The sequence below is a fragment of the Phaseolus vulgaris genome, chromosome 3, assembly GCF_000499845.2.
Source record: "Phaseolus vulgaris cultivar G19833 chromosome 3, P. vulgaris v2.0, whole genome shotgun sequence".
Taxonomy (NCBI): Eukaryota; Viridiplantae; Streptophyta; class Magnoliopsida; order Fabales; family Fabaceae; genus Phaseolus; species Phaseolus vulgaris.
In genome coordinates this window covers 37,307,687-37,324,932 of record NC_023757.2, presented here as the reverse complement: position 1 = coordinate 37,324,932, position 17,246 = coordinate 37,307,687, and the positions used below count along the sequence as shown (strand labels likewise).

Here is a 17,246-nt window from a genome sequence, read left to right as displayed (position 1 = left end):
TGGTGAAGGATTAGTAGTTAGAGGGAGAAACCAAGAGAAAGGTAGGAACACTAAACATAAATCTAGGTCAAAATCTAGAGGTAAGAACTCCAAATATTGTCGTTATTGCAAGAAAAAGGGACACGAGATCTCTAAATGTTATAAATTGAAAAATAAGCAAGATAGAGAAGATAAGGGAAATGGTAAACAACCAGAAAAATTTGCCGAAGCTAGTATTGTTGAAACTAAATCTGATGGGGATTGTTTTGTAGCTTCCAACACTGAACAAAGGCCTAAAAATGAATGGATTCTTGATTCTGGTTGTACTTTTCACTTGTCTTACAATAGAGATTGGTTTACCACATATGAACCAGTTTATAATGGTATTGTTTTGATGGGAAACGATGCTCAATGCAAAGTTGTTGGTGAAGGAACAATCAAAATCAAGACACATGATGGAATTGTTAGAACTTTAACAGGTGTCAGATATGTCCCTGAGTTGAAACGGAATCTCATTTCCTTAGGCACCCTTGAATCTCATGGGTGTAGATACTCAGCTGAAGGTGGAGTTTTAAAAGTGTCTAAAGGAGCTCTTGTGTTACTAAATGCAATTCGATGTGATAGTTTGTATGTGCTGGAGGGTTCAATAGTTACAGGTTCTGCAGCTGTTGCCTCACCCAACAAAGATAACACCAAGCTGTGGCATATGAGATTAGGCCACATGAGTGAGAAGGGAATTCTAATCCTCAAGAAGAAGGGTCACCTTGGTAACCACTGTACTGGAAAGGTTGATTTCTGTGAACATTGCATTTTTGGTAAGCAGAAAAAGGTTAGTTTTTCTAAAGCTATACACAGAACCAAAGGTACTTTGGATTATATTCATTCGGATCTTTGGGGTCCGTCAAAAGTTCCCTCCAGAGGTAAATGTCGTTATATGATGACAATTATTGATGACTTCTCACGAAAACTGTGGGTGTATATTCTCAAACATAAGAATGAAGCATTTTCCACTTTTAAATAGTGGAAATTATTGATTGAGAATCAAACTGGCAAGAAGATAAAGAGGTTAAGGACAAACAATGACCTTGAGTTCTGTTCGAATGAATTCAATGATTTCTGCAAGAAGGAAGGCATTTCCAGACACTTCACCATCCCAAGTACTCCACAACAGAACGGGATTGCAGAAAGAATGAATAGAACTATCCTGGAGAGAGTTCGTTGCATGTTCTCCCATTCTGGTTTGAGCAAATCTTTTTGGGCTGAAGCGGCTTCAACGGCATGTTATCTGATAAACCGCTCTCCTAACAGATCAATTGATTGCAACATTCTAGAAGAAGTTTGGTCAGGTAACCCTGTTGATTATTCTAATCTTAAAATATTTGGTTGCCTTGCGTATTCTCATGTAAACGAGGGAAAATTAGAACCTCGTGCTAAGAAGTGCATTTTCTTGGGTTATGGCTCAGGGGTTAAAGGCTATCGTTTATATGACCCAGAATCTCATAAAGTAATTCATAGTCGAAATGTGACATTTAATGAAAATGCTATGCTCTCTTCTGCAAAAGATACTGTCATTTCCTCAATTGATACAGGTGACCAGGAAGATGCTCGAGAGAAGGTGGAGTTTGTGATTAAAACACCCGCTCATGAGGAAGACGTTCCCAATTCCTCCAGCACTCAAGATGATCAAGTCACTGTGATAGTTGTCGTTTTGCTGTCAAATTAATATGATTCTAGCGTAGACTTGTCTAGCACTAGAGAGATGATAGTATAATTGTGGACAAATGTCCCCAAGTCGTCTCCCAACGAATCCAATAGTAAAATCAGCTGATCACGGTTTAGAATCTATCTGCAAGCAATAAAAGTTAGCAATAACAATAAAGAGAAAAAGGAGGTTTGAGATAGTTGTGCATAAAATATAAAAGAGATTAAAATAGCAAATAAAAAGCGGTTGATCCCAAGTTCTTCCACCATTGAATTCTTCACAGGTTCTCTAAAGATTAATCTTTTCTCAATCCTCAAACAGAGCTAAACCAGATTGAACATGCGCCGATCTGATTCAACTGAAACTCACTAGTAAAGCATGCGTCTACTAGTTTAATCAATACCCACTTTGTTCCATGCATATACTCCATGGGAATGCTTACCTCCTCTCCCTTGAATCATGCGCCCAAGAAATTAATTAGAACAATGCGAACTAACTAAGAAACCAAAGTTTAAGATAAGGAAGACTCTCAATCATGCGTTCAAGTACAACCTCTCACAAAAACCAGTTTTCCAGGAGATTAGACAATAAAAACAACTGCTATAGAGAATTAAAAATCGAAACTTTTATTGGAACAAAACCTCAGAACTCAATGGGGAATTACAAAAGAATCAACCAAAAAGGTTTAGCCTTCCATGTGGAGGCAAAACAAAAGAATTACTAAGAAGAAAATAAACTAAGAAAACCCTATGAAGCTCTCTCTTTTCTCCTTGATGCTTGTGTCCTTTTATAGGCTTTTCTGCTCCAAGGATCTTGAGAGAATATTGTAGTTTATATTTTGTTAACCGTTTCCAAGTTTCTATCTTTCTAGAATTCTTGTATTTTGCAGAACATTTGCTTCCAATTCTGTTTCTGAGATATTGTAGATTTTATTTTCTCTTTCTTCTCCTCAGAATTTGTTTTCTGTCTTGGTTCAAGAAGCAATTTGGACTTTTGCATATTTGGCCCATTCACAAAGGTATATGCTTCCTCCGGATAATTTACTCTAAAAACACAAAATTAACAATAATAATAGTTAAGGCCCAAATAAACCCAATTATAAGAATATTAATTAAAACAATAGATTTATTTATTATTATAGTCCAATAACCTATGAATAAGGCTAATGAGTGTGAATAAATATATGCTCATCACACTGCTATTGATGGTACAAGTGAACATTTGAGTCCACATGAGCAATGTCCACCTAAACGACGAGGATTACCACAGCCGTGGTCTATGGCTCAAGAACTTCCACAACAAAGACCAAGAAAACTGACTCAAAGATTAATTGCAGAATCTGCCAACATTGCTTATGCTTTAACTATTGCACAAGAGATGGGTGAAAAAGGTGAACCCAAGAATTACTCTGAAGTTATCTCTAGTGACGACTCAACAAAGTGGATTGTTGCTATGCAAGAAGAAGTTGAGAGTCTTCTCAAAAACGAAACATGGGAATTGGTGAAGTTACCATAAGGAAAACGAGTCATTAGTTGCAAGTGGATCTTTAAGAGAAAAGAAGGGATCCCTGGTGTTGAGAGTACAAGGAATAAAGCAAGATTTGTTGTAAGAGGTTTTGATCAAGAGAAAGGTATTGACTTTAATGAAGTATTTTCTCCTGTTGTTCGTCATACTTCAATACTTATATTACTTGCTTTAGTTGCCTTGTATGATTTGGAGCTGGAACAGTTAGATGTGAAAAATGCTTTTCTTCATGCTAATCTTGAGGAAGAGATTTACATTCAGCAGCCTGAAGGGTTCGTTGTTCCTGGAAAGGAGTGTTGGGTTTAATAGTGCCAAAGTTCAAGAGGGGGGTGAATTGACCTTTTAAATCTTTCTCGCAAAAACAGTGTTTAACACAGTTTACAGAAAATAAATCGATTTATGTGAAAATGAACAGATTTATTTTGGCACTGTTTGTGTTTGAAAAGCGTTTATACAGCAAGGTTAATCACAAGATTATGCAGATAGATTTTCCAGATGCACACACACTGATATTAGAACGAAAACTAGTGAAACACAAAACAACAAACTTCAATTTCAAGCAAGTGATTAAGGTTGGATTGATAGCATGCCAATTAATTGAGTAACCTTTACAACCAACCTGTTCCAGTGGCTTTTAACAAATTATAAGTGTTCTTCTTGAAATCAAACAGTTTTCCAGAAATTAAGAACAGTGAATCACATAACAGCAAGCTTCAATTTTAAGCAATTGATTAAGGTTCAATTAATAGCTTTGACAATTTCTTGAGCAACCTATCACAACCAATCTGTTCCAGTGGCTTTTAACAAATTTTATATGTTCTTATCAGAATCAAACAACTTTTCCAAAATTTAAGAACAGGATGAATCGAGCCAAAAAAAAAAAGATTTATTATTGATTGAACAGATTTATTTCTTCGCTGTTTTAACAGTTATGCAGAAACTTAAGTGCAGAGATTAAGGGAGAATGAACACAAGGCAGTTATACTGGTTCACTCAACTGAGCTACATCCAGTCTTCACCTACAACAAGGTGAAATTCACTAAATCACAATACAAACAAACACAATTCCCATTGTTCTTGAAACCTACAAGAACTTAGGTACTCTTGCTGAAAAAACCTATTTCAGCTCACACACACTCTTCAAGAAAACCTATCAAGAATAGTGTTCAACCAAACTATTACAAGGAATGAAAAGTGAAACGACTACACCTGATTGAGGATGCAAAGATCTGCCTTAAACCAGTAGGCAAGATTGCTAGAACAGTAGCAGCACCTCACACCAAGCTTTTGGAACCAAACCAAGAACAAGCACTTTGTGATTTTCGAAATCTTTGAAGAACAAATGTTAATCCTTTGTAAACTCTTAATTCTCTGCTATAAAACTTGTTTTTACAAATGTATGAACGATGTTTAAACTCAGAAACAAGTTTTCATTTTATAGAAAACCAACTTATAACAGAATTTTGAAAAATAGTTAAAGTTGTTATAAAATGAACAGATTGAAAATAAAATGAACAGATTTATTTTCAAAAGCAGTTAGAGAATTTGTTAAGTGAGGAGACTTAGTCAACCATTCTGGTACAAAGATAAAACTGAAAAACGTTTAAGCTAGATATGGCACCAGAGACAAAAAAAATCTATTCATTTACAGATGAACAAATTTATTTTTCAAAACGAAAACAGAGAAAGTTTAACTATTTAAAACTCAGTCGTTTTGAAAGGTAGAAGACTTAGTCAAAATACATGATGCACAAAATCTAATTTTCACAAGACTTAGCCAAGACATCAGTTTAAAAATGAATTTGTTTATTTAGAAAAGAACAGATTTATTTTTATGAAGTAAACGTGGTTTTTGTAAAACATGTGAAAAACAGTTTAAGAAAACTTATGCTTGTTCTTATCACATGGCCAGTGGTTATGAGGTGAGTTACTCAGCAAAAAGCCCACTCTTAAACCACCTCTAAGCACTACCTAAGACACACTTAAAGCAAAGCAAAAATAAACATGAAATGTACATAGAAGTCTTCATCAAACACAATCTTGAAGGGGCAGCAACCATCTTCAACAAGGAGGACCATGTATGTCGTTTGAAGAAATCTCTCTATGGCTTGAAGCAATCACCAAGACAATGGTATAAGAGGTTTGATTCTTTTATGGTTGGACATGGATACTCTAGAAGTAGCTATGATAATTGTGTTTATTTTCAAAAGACATCTGATGGGTCATTTATATACTTGTTGTTATATGTTGATGACATGTTGATTGTTGCAAGAGATAAATCTTTAGTTAACAAGTTAAAGGCCCAGCTTAGCAGTGAATTTGATATGAAGGACTTAGGTCATGCTAAGAAAATTTTGGAAATGAAGATCAACAGAGATCGACAAGTTGGAAAACTTTTTCTATCACAAAAGAAGTATGTTCTTAAGATGCTTGACAAATTTGGAATGCGAGATTGCAAAGTTGTTAATACTCCAATTGTCGCCCACTTCAAGTTGTCATCAGATCAGTGTCCAAAATCAGACAAGGACAAAAGACGCATGTCACATGTCCCGTATTCAAATGCAATTGGAAGTCTCATGTATGTTATGGTATGTACTAGACCTAATTTAGCTTATGCTGTTAGCATTGTTAGCAGGTTCATGCATAATCCAGGCAAGGCACACTGGGAAGCCGTTAAATGGATACTTCGTTATCTGAAAGGTTCTCCAGATCTTGGTTTGGTATTTGATCAACATAGAGCCGATCCCGAAGGAGCAGTTGGCTATGTTGATGCTGACTATGGTGGTGATTTAGATCGGAGAAGGTCACTTTCAGCTTACATCTTTACCCTATGTGGGTCTGCTATCAGCTAGTATTCTTCACTTCAAGCCATTGCGGTTTTGTCCACCACTGAAGCAGAATATATTGCTGCTACAGAAGGTATGAAAGAGGCTATATGGCTTCGAGGCTTGGTAAGTGAACTTGGTCTTCAACAAGATGTTCTTGTTATATTTTGTGATAGTCAGAGTGCTGTCCACTTGACCAGGAACAGTAAGTATCACTCAAGGACCAAGCACATTGAAATTAAACACCATTTTATCCGAGATATTGTTGATACAGGAGATATAATTGTTGAAAAAATTCATACGGCCGAAAATCCTGCAAACATGTTGACCAAGCCACTTCCATCGGCTAAGTTCGATCATTGCCTGAACTTAGCTGGTATTATCCATACTTAATCAAGGCTTCATGGAGAGAGAGTGTTCCAGTCAAAGGCAAGTCAAGATGGAGATTTGTGGGTTTATGACTCACCTTTCCGTTTTCTTGTCATAATTGGGAGGTTACTTAGCACAATCAATTGCAATCAATGGGAGGTTAATTGCCACAATCAATTGCAATCAATGAGAGGTTAATTGCCACAATCAATTGCAATCAATGGCAGGTTAATTACCATTAATTGTATTTATTATTGTTGTCTCCTAGAACCACTATATATAGTGACTTCCTTCAAGCAATGTAACACACAACAAACATCAACACACACTTGTTTCCTCTCTCTTTTCCTATACTCTCTATTTCTGCTTTTGGGTGTAAGTGTTTTGGGGCTATTTATTTATTAGCCTGAGAAGAATTTATTGTACTCCAGTACCATTGTAGTGGAAGTTTTGGCTCTCTCGCCGGTGGTTTTTTACCTCTATTTGAATGGGTTTTCCACCTAAAAATTCTGATATCATTCTCACTTTACTTGTTACTTTAATTTCTCATAATCTTTTGTTGAAATTATCACGCTTCCGCACACGATATCCCTACAATATAATATACTTGAAGAAGATTTTGATGAATGTATTTCCATATCTTAACCAATAGATTTTGATTTTGAAGCTCTTTGTCATTGTTATCCTTAGTTTTTCTTTTTGAGAAATTGGTTCATGCACATCCTCATAATATAAAATGATTTTTTATTTCCATTTTTGAATATAAAAAGTTTTCAAGACTTTTCTTCATGAATACCAAGACTTTTTCTTCTTGAGTTATAAATATAACTCATGAACAATGCACAAAGTAGGTTTCTAAAAAATAAAAGTGCATCAATAACAAATAAACTTGATATCAAGTTATTTTTAGTTATAATTTTCCTAAACACACAAATTCATTGCACCGATTTTCTTTCGCAACTATTTATTCTAATATGTTAAAATCTCACATCGACTAAAGATAAAAATATTTTATAAAATATAAGTGACGGGAAAATTTAATTTATAAACCTATTTTTAAAAGTTTAGTTAAATTTAAAGTTCATTTTTTAATATGATATGAGAGTCATTTAGAGTCTACCATAACAATAATTTGTTGAATTGAATATCACATCTAGGGATAAAGACATTTTATAATATACCTAAACTTATTAACTGATTTTGTAAGGTTGAAATAAATTTAAAGCTGAGTTCTTAATATTATGTATAAATATATATTATTATTTTGATGTAAATATAATTTTAATTATTTATAAGGATTGTAGAAGAAGATATAGTTGCCCACACCAGGGAATACATTGATATATTTATCTCTTAACATATGAGAGTTGAATTGAAATTGGAAAATGGGAGTTGACTTGTTTATAAGTTTTTGTGTGTTGAATATTTGTGGAAGTAGCACTGAGCCCTGTGGATATCCACTGTGATTAATATGTGACCCTAAACCCATAAAAGAAGCATCCCATAGTCAACATATCAATGCACTATGACATGCAAACAATTAAGAAACAGCAATAAAATCTTTATCCAAAATAAAACAACAAATAACACATTATTTTACTTTCATTATCTCTGTGATCTGGACAGTGTGTGAACATAATCCTTATATACCCATGCACTGAACAATTACATATGACTAATAATGACTTTAGTTTCTGTAAACAAAACTTTTTATACTATCAATTAATTAAAATATATAATTTTTTAAAAATGTTTATAGTAAAGATTAACAAATTTATTACACATATCAATTGTTAAATTATTGGGCGACTCTAAACATATAAAAATAAGTTAAATTATTATATATGGTCAATTATTTTTTAAGTGAGGACAAAAAAATTATAATATTTATATAGAAAGAAGTATTGTAATTTATTTTGCCTTTATAAGAAGATAATACTGTTTTTCTTTCTTTAGATGCCTTTTTTTTATGTTTTAGTCTTCATTGTGAAAATATTTGCCGATAAAAAAATAGTGAAAAGATTTATATTTTTTTATTTGTTAGGTAAAATACGCAAGTTCAAGGCTCAATTCCCTATCTAGCACCATTTACACTTTTATTTCCCTATCTAGCACTCTTTTGTTTTTATTTCCCTATTTAGCACCTTTTTTTTTATTTCTCTATCTAGCACCCTTTTATTTTTTATTTCCCTATATAGCACCATTTCAAAAATAAATAAAAAATTAATTTTTTTTGATAATTTTAATTTTGAATATATTAAAAAACAAGTATTTTTAATGTTTAAAATGTTAGAAATATAATTAATGAATAAAGAAATGAGTTTTTACAAAATAAAAATAAAAAAGTAATAAATTAAAAATGTTTAGTTTAATTTTTTTTGTAAGAATGAAGAAAATAAAAAATTAAACTCTACAACAACTTAAAAGTTGAATTTATAAACATAAATTAGTATTTATTTTTGTTATTATTGATAATGTAATCATGTTATTTTCAAATAAAAAATGCAGGACTTAATTATAAAAAAATCAAAGTCAATTAGTATTAATTAATATTGAACGCAGAAATAATATTGAAGTGTCTATCTACCCTAAATGCAAAATCCTAAAAAAACACTAATGTAATTGCTACACTTAATGCTTAAAAATGAGAAAAAGAAAAATGTAAAAATAAATATATATAGAAAATAAAAACAGCAACATTGCAATAGATCTTTCATGTTATGAAACACTATTTGATGGAACTCAGAAATGAAGAGTATTGGTCTGCATACACTGGTCAAATACTATGTCCAAGTCCTGACATGAAAATAATCTCAAAGAGGAGACTTAAGTCAAGTCGAATAAAAACTGATATGGACATAAGAGAACAACATAATTGAACAAAAAAATATTCATATTGTCAAACACTAGGACACACAAAAAGAACATGTCCCAATATTATTGAATTGTGCACTTTTTGTCATTAATTATTACCATTGAAGAAAATATTAAATGAATGATCATCTTTCATTTATTTTTCTTTTTATGATCAACATCTACTTATTTAGTATCGTCTTATATCTCTTATCTTTATCTTGTTTGGATTTTTTTTATATCTTGTATATTTATCTTATTTTGTTTTGCCTTTATTTTATATCTTATGTTTTTAGTTATTATTTTTTTTGCCATTGTTTATTTATTTTTGTTTTTTGTTTTTATTTTATTATTACTATTTTTATTTTCTATACTTATTTATTTTTGTAAATTTTTTCTTCTCATTTTTAAGCATTAAGTGTAGCATTTGCATTAGTTTTTTTTAGGATTTTGCATTTAGGGTAGACACTTCAATATTATTTGTGTGTCCACTATTAATTAATACTAATTGACTTTGTTTTTTTTATAATTATGTCCTGTATTTTTTTACTTTAAATTAACATGATTACATCATCAATAATAATAAAAATAAATACTAATTTATGTTTATAGATTCAACTTTTATGTTGTTGTAGGGTTTAATTTCTTATTTTCTTCATTCTTAAAAAAATAATTTTAAACTAAATATTTTTAATTTATTATTTTTTTTATTTTGTAAAAACTCATTTCTTTATTTATTAGTTATATTTCTAACTATTTTAAACATTAAAAATACTTGTTTTTTAATGCATTTAAAATTAAAATTATCAAAAAAATAATAATAATTTATTTATTTATTTACTTTTGAAATGGTGCTAGATAGGGAAATAAAAAATAAAAGGGTGCTAGATAGGGAAATAAAAACAAAAGGGTGCTAGATAGGGAAATAAAATCAAAAGGGTGCTAGATAGGGAAATAAAATCAAAAGGGTGCTAGTTAGGAAAATAAAAGTGTAAATGGTGCTAGATAGGGAATTTACCCCAATGTACTTTTTTTTCTAATATTTTATTTTAATTTAGTTATTACTATTTTAAGTTTTATAAATAATCGCATTGCCAATCAAAGGATTTTATTCAAATTCACATTTCATTCGTTTTATTATAATTCATTTGAAAAAAAAATATTATCTGTTATTTTTCACTCACTATTCATTTAAGGATTAAGAATTTGAAATTTAAGACACTCTAATAAATATTTTATTTTATTAATATATATTTTATATCCTAAATTCTATATATGTTCATATACATTGTTTGTAAATTTTAGAGAAAAACAAGAAACGGATTCAGAGCAATTATTATTCTCACAATATATCGTTTATTTTTATTTTCATTTATATTTTAAAATATGCAATTATAAAATCTTATTTTAATTTTGTTGTATACAAAGCCATTCTATTTTTTTATATTCCCCTCCATTTTTCATTCTGGTTCTCTCCATGGTTGAATAAGTGGCAATCCCTCCTTATTAATTAAGTAATTAATGAAATTATAATAAATTAAGAAAATTATTAAATTTAAATCAATTTAAAAAAAATAATTAGTTGTTATATTGACTAAATTAAAAACCATTTTAGATATTAATTTTTTTTTTGTTTATTGATAAATAGTTTCTAAATTTAATAGCAATTTTCGTCTCTAAAATTGATTCTATTTAGTTATCTAAATAATTTTTAATACATGTTAAATTTGTATAATTTTCTTTTGATTGTGACTACATTCCTAATTTATGAACAATTAGCTTGTAGTAATAATAATAATTATTCCAATATCAAATTATGATATTTAAGGTATTGTCATTTTTGTTAATAGGTTTAAGGATAAAGATGTATTTAAACTGTTTTTAATCTCAATTATTAAAACATGAATGTGTTAGTATATTTTGACACTGAATAATAATAATATTTTGTTTTGTTTTGTAATACAATGCACCTAGATATCTGTGCAGTCGTTGTCCACCACATGCATTCTGAAATAGGGTTAGTTTGTTTAGAGGATGTCTGCCACATTGGTGCATCAATCAAATAGGTCAAAGACTGGATGCTTGGATCCAAATTGAAGAGCAAAGTGAAGTGCTGCACTATACACCAATCAACAATTTTGTCAATGGGATTTCATTGCTCACCTAAACACATTCTTCAATGTCTATTCATACTCCATTTTTCCAGTCACATTTTCTCCCATCTAAACCTGCTATAGTGGTTGACTCTTTCCGTTTCCCACTACCTCAAAAGGAAGGTGGAATGGGTTGACTCTTTCAAAAATATCCATTCTATTTTATCAGGGATTCAACCATTATGAATAATAAAAATTAAAAATAAGAAAACTGTTTTCGAACGGGTTAGGGATCTAAAGAATGATTGCTTCAGATTCTACCTTTGGTCGGTTTGCGATACTTCAAGTTCTCCGTTACACTCTTCCTTCTCTTGGTCGTCTGGCTCCCAAGATTGGGGGTACCTGCAAAAGGCGCTCAAGTCAGTCGGGGTGTTAGCACTCGGGTGTCAGAGTACTGTAGATGACGTACCTCTCTTTGAAATGCATGCTATTTATATTACCTTGATGGGCCTTAACTGTTGGGCCAGAGTAAGGGAGTTGGTTTGTGTTTAGGGTTGCGTTACTAACCTGGTCAACCTTTGACTTGAACGTTATGGGTCGGTCGACCGCGTGTAGTGATGTGACCGTCTCTTTATTGCTTAGGTGGCGGCAAGAGTCGAGTGCTGACCAACTCGCTGGATCGTCCGATCGTACTAATACAGAAACAAAATCTTTTAACCAATGTAAAAAAAATAAAAAATAAAAATAAATATATTGTCAATGTTCTCAAATACCAAGATCTAGTCTAGTTTTATTATCCATACGTATATGAGTTGAATACAATTATTATAAATAGATAAACTTTTAAGATTGAAAGATAATAAACAATGAATTTTTCACATTTTACTAATATATAAAATTGACTTAAACGTGAAAATATAATTACAAATACTTATCATCAAATTGAAAAATAACCCCGAAGATACATAAGGAAAATCTTGTCATTAGATTTTTTAAGACTTTAAAACTCTCTTGATTTTTTGAGCTGCGATTCATGGATTACACGGAAAGAATTACATTTATATTAAGATGTTCAACCTGCCAAAATAATGATTTAATACATTGATTTTATATGTACACAATAAATATATTATAGTCTTGGTTACATTATTTCTTTATTTTACAATTTTTCGCTATTCATTTTATTTTATTTTTACCATTTTAGTTTACTTTCTAATTTTATATACATTTTGTTTTAATTTTTAATTATTTAAACATGATGAGATACAATGAAAATGGTAACTACGGTTTTTATTAAAAAGAACAAAAAAATGATATTAAAAATTTAAGATTACATCAGGATTATAAATTTTCTAAAATAGAAAAACTAAATATTTTTATTTTACAACGAAGATAGAAAAATTAAAGATAGAAAAATTAAAGATAAAAAAATAACATGTTTTTTTAATCAACTATATATTAATCTCAAAGATACCATTCTCATGCTAAATGCTAAGAGGTCTCTCACGGCTTATATATAAACATTTAAATATATTTTTTAAATCATTCACTCTTATAATTAATCACTTCACATTAAAAAGAGTTTAAATTTCATATCATCTTACACATTTTCCCTATATCTTAAACAAAATCTTTCTTTATTGTAACAAGAAGTAATGGTTATAAAAGTGATAAAAAAGATACTAAAAAAAGACTGTGATAGTGTAAGTTAAAATTAAAAATGAGAATATTTATACAATTTATTTTACTATGATAAAAATTTTAATTAAAAAAAACTAAACATATTTCAGCTCAGTTTAAGTAAACTAGTCTAAGAAACAAGTATAACAAATTATATTATATGTTTACACTACATCTATATCTCTATATCTTTACATAATTTTTACAAAAAACATTTCACAAACTTTTTCTAAATTTCACAACCCATATTCACTTTCAAAAATTTTAAATTTTCTTAAAAAATTGTTTCAATATTCTTCTAGAACTCATATGTTATTGTAATTTATTATATTTATATTAATTTTAAAATGATGATACATTATAACTTTAATATAGTCAACTATGTTGCGTATATTTTATTAATATTTATCTTAACTTTAAATTCATAAAAGTAATTATGAATTTTTCCATTTTTATTATAATAATGATGAAAAATAACTAAAAATAATAAATAAAAAAACTTTTTTATGTATTTATTTTTTGACTTTTTTTCATTACTCCATCCAAATATAGCATTAAAGCTAGTAGCACTTTGTAATTTGGACATTAGTAGGTAATTATTCATTAGAGTGTGCAAGTTGTTGAAGTTCCGTTCTTTATTGTTTTTTATCTGTGGTGTTAATTTGTCGCTGACAACTGACAAGTTTGACCCAAGACAGAGATCATGAAGCAAAGGCTAAATTCATGCACTCAACCATATAATGCCTCATCATTCTTCAAAACAACCATCATCAGCAAACCAAATTATTGTACTTTACAATCCAATCATATTTTTTTATTATTTTTAATCAAATCAACAACAAAAACATAAGTAATTTTAACGGTTTCTTTCGAGATACAAAAAAACTACTATTTTTTGTTTGGATATGTTCTTCTTTCAATCTTGTTGTTTGTTTGTTGTGTATTTAGTTAAATAAATTCAAAAGTAGATTGATAATACACTGAACTATACCCAATTTCTATTTAAATTCTTAAATTTATCATAATATTTTTTTGTTTATTTGAATTTAAAGTGAATTCTTGAAAGTATCACGAGGGAGTGAAATAAGTTGAACTATAAAAGTTTTTAGTGAAAACTTATTTTTATCTGAATCATAAACCCTATGTGATAATAGGTTAAGTCAGAACAGGAGCAGACTCTGGTGAGTTCAACACTTTAGTCATGTACATTTCAATTGGTGACGCAGTCCCATCATGAGCACCCAAACGACACAGGGGATAGTCCCTACATAATCACCATCATATACCTTACTATAGACTTGAACAGCAAGTCAAAAAGTTTTTTTTTTTTTTAAAAGAAAAGAAAAATCTAGAAGTATTTTTTTTCCAAATAAAATAAAACTGGTTGTTGGTGGTTAGAGGAAAGGAAATGAGGGATAGAGACATAAAGGAAGAGAAGAGAAATTAAAGAACCCTAATCTTGTTGGGTGAGTTATTGTGCTGCATATATATAGATCAAGATAGAGGACAACACTATGCCAAAAATGGGAGGTTATGAGGTTTTGGAGTTCAGAATTTTGACTCACTCATCAGAGTTTCACAAAAGAGAGAGCATGTTTGTTTATGATATCTGCATTTGACGATGAAAACAAAGGCTCACAAGAAACTAATGCAATAATGTTGATCAGTGTCTAATAGAGGCAACACACGCTAGAGGCTGACAGAAGAGAGTGAGCACATGCTGATAGTGATTGTATGAGAGCATACAGTTGCGGGTGTGTGCTCACTTCTCTTTCTGTCAGTTTCTTCTTTTTTTGGTGTGTTTTCTTTCATCTCTTCAGAACTTGTGTTCTTTCTGATTCTTGGACCAACTCCTCAGTGTAACCCTTTTAACTTTCATCTCTGATTTTAATTTTCAATCACTTGAGTTTCTCTTTATGGTATAAACTTGTCTTATTCTCTTTAAGTTTGATGGTTCTTGGAGATCAGGTTTTGGTGGTATTTATGTATTATGCAGTTCATCATTATATATCCTTTTCTGTTTCAAGTGCTATAATCTCATCTTAAGTACTTGTCTTTTATTCCGTAATATTGAAAAGCGTGACTTTTTATGGTGTACTTTTTCCTTGATGATGTAAAACACAAAATCCAAATGGAGGCCTTCAAGGTACGTCTTGTTACTGTCTTTCTATTACTTACTATTCATACTTTAACTGAAAACTCTTTTTGATGAAGTTTCACCAAACCCTTGGTTTTTCTCTCCCTCTGCTCCTTGCCGACAGTGTAGATATTTTCTCGCCCTCCATTTTGGTACACAAAAGGGAAATGAGTTTTAAATTAGGAGTTTGAAAGGATCAGAAATAATGACATGTAGCATTTATATCTTCGATCTTTCTCTTGGAAAAACATGCCATTTTTGTTTGTAGCCTTAATTTTAGACAAAGGAAAAGCCTATGGAGAGTGCATTAATTAGTCAGGCACCTGAATATGGTAAGATGTGTTCTTTCCCTTATATATCTTATATTAAATGTTTTATTGTTTTTTCTTTTACTTTATTTCCTTTCTTTTTCAGTACTTTGGACTTGGATTCCATTAGCACATAAGTTGGTTTCTGTTGCCAATATCTGCGGATTAGTGAACTTGAAGCACTAATCACTCGGGTAATGAACCATTTTGATTTTTTTTTTATAACCATTAACCATTTTGTAAGGTATAAGTTTTAGTTCTATTCTTTACCTCTATATTATATCCTGTGTATTGATCGGACAGAAGGAAGGAATGAGAAACAAAAATGGTTTAGTAAGGTAGAAAAAGTACCATTCATTACATGAAAAAATATCTACCTTTTGCCTTGTTTGTACCATGAATGTTTTATACTATTATTAAATCATGTAGTAACACTGAAAACTGTAAACCTGATAGGGAAACTAAGATGAGCCTTTAAATATCATGCAGCCTTGACATTGATAATTGTATTTTGGTTTCATGTTTTGCCTGAAATACACAACAAACAAGTAGTCTCTTTTGAACAGTTCTGCAACAGAAGATATCAGCTTCAAGTGAATGTGATGATTTATTAACTGTTCGTCATGCATTAACTCTACAATCGAGAAGTGAATCAAGCTAGCTAGGAAGAATAAAATCCATGCTTGCTTTGGATTTGATGCAGGAATTATGTTCTAAGTGCCAAGTTTCTTTTTAAGATTTCTTTATATTTGTGCTGTTTGTTGGCCCATATGGACTGCACAATTAGCGAATTCTGTTCTTTCATGTTGTATTAGCAATCAAACTTATAATGAAAGTGTAAATGTTGATGCTTTATGATATTCTAAGATTTGGGAAAGGATAAAACTACAAAAAATATTATATTTATAATCAAAGTTCACTTTCAAACCTTTGTACTGAACCTCTTTTCTTTAAGTTAATTTGCAAGGGGAAAAAATGGAATTCTAATATAGGAGCATAGTAATGTGAGAGGTGGAACAAGTGTGGATCAATGCAGAATGGCAGTGTTCAGATATCACTCATGATGGTGACACCATTGAGGAAGTTGTGAGGCCTGTATGCACAGCCTGAATTTGAGTGTGGAAGAAGAAATACCAGCAACTGTTATAGAGATTTGCATTGTAAAAAATGTGTCACTTAGTAGCTTACACTAATGGTAGTGAGTGATAGTTACTGGTTTTAGTGAGATAGCTAGCATGCACTTATCAGACATATGTGCAAACTGCTTTAAATCCTGTGCTTATGAAGTTTCTCTAACATTTTATTCTACTATAATTAGTTTCTGAATTATAGTTTTTATCCATTTTTGTTTCTGGGATTCAGCTTTCTCCATCCCCTTTTTCTACTACCCTTTTGTGACAAGTCTGTTAATTAGTTTCTGGAGATCAACAAAAAATTCCATATAATTTGGCTTGATCAAGTATTTTATATCTTATTACCATCTCATGAACATTTGGACATAGGAATTGAAATAAAGTTTGAACAATCTTGATCTGATAAGTTCCTAACTTGACTATTTTCCATCTCTGTAACATTTCAAATTCCTCATTTATGTTTCTTGGCTTTGCAAATGTAGTTTGTTTTAGTCAATTGTCATTTTCCAGTATTATAATTGCATTAGGAGGGAGTAATTGAAATATTAAAGTAAAGATAATCTTGTAAAGGAATTAATAGAAGTTTACACATTTAAAAACACACATAGTTTATGTGTGTTTTTAAATCAACAAACTTAATACT

The 17,246-nt window shown here is 30.5% G+C and overlaps 1 long non-coding RNA gene across 1 annotated transcript; it reads left to right on the top strand.

Annotated features, from left to right (window-relative positions):
- Positions 1–15,351: 15,351 nt before the first annotated feature.
- LOC137807451 (uncharacterized) lies at positions 15,352–16,827 on the top strand. Its single transcript, XR_011080524.1, has 3 exons — positions 15,352–15,494; positions 15,577–15,664; positions 16,426–16,827. It is a non-coding gene; the product is annotated as an uncharacterized lncRNA (long non-coding RNA).
- The last annotated feature ends 419 nt before the right edge of the window (positions 16,828–17,246 follow it).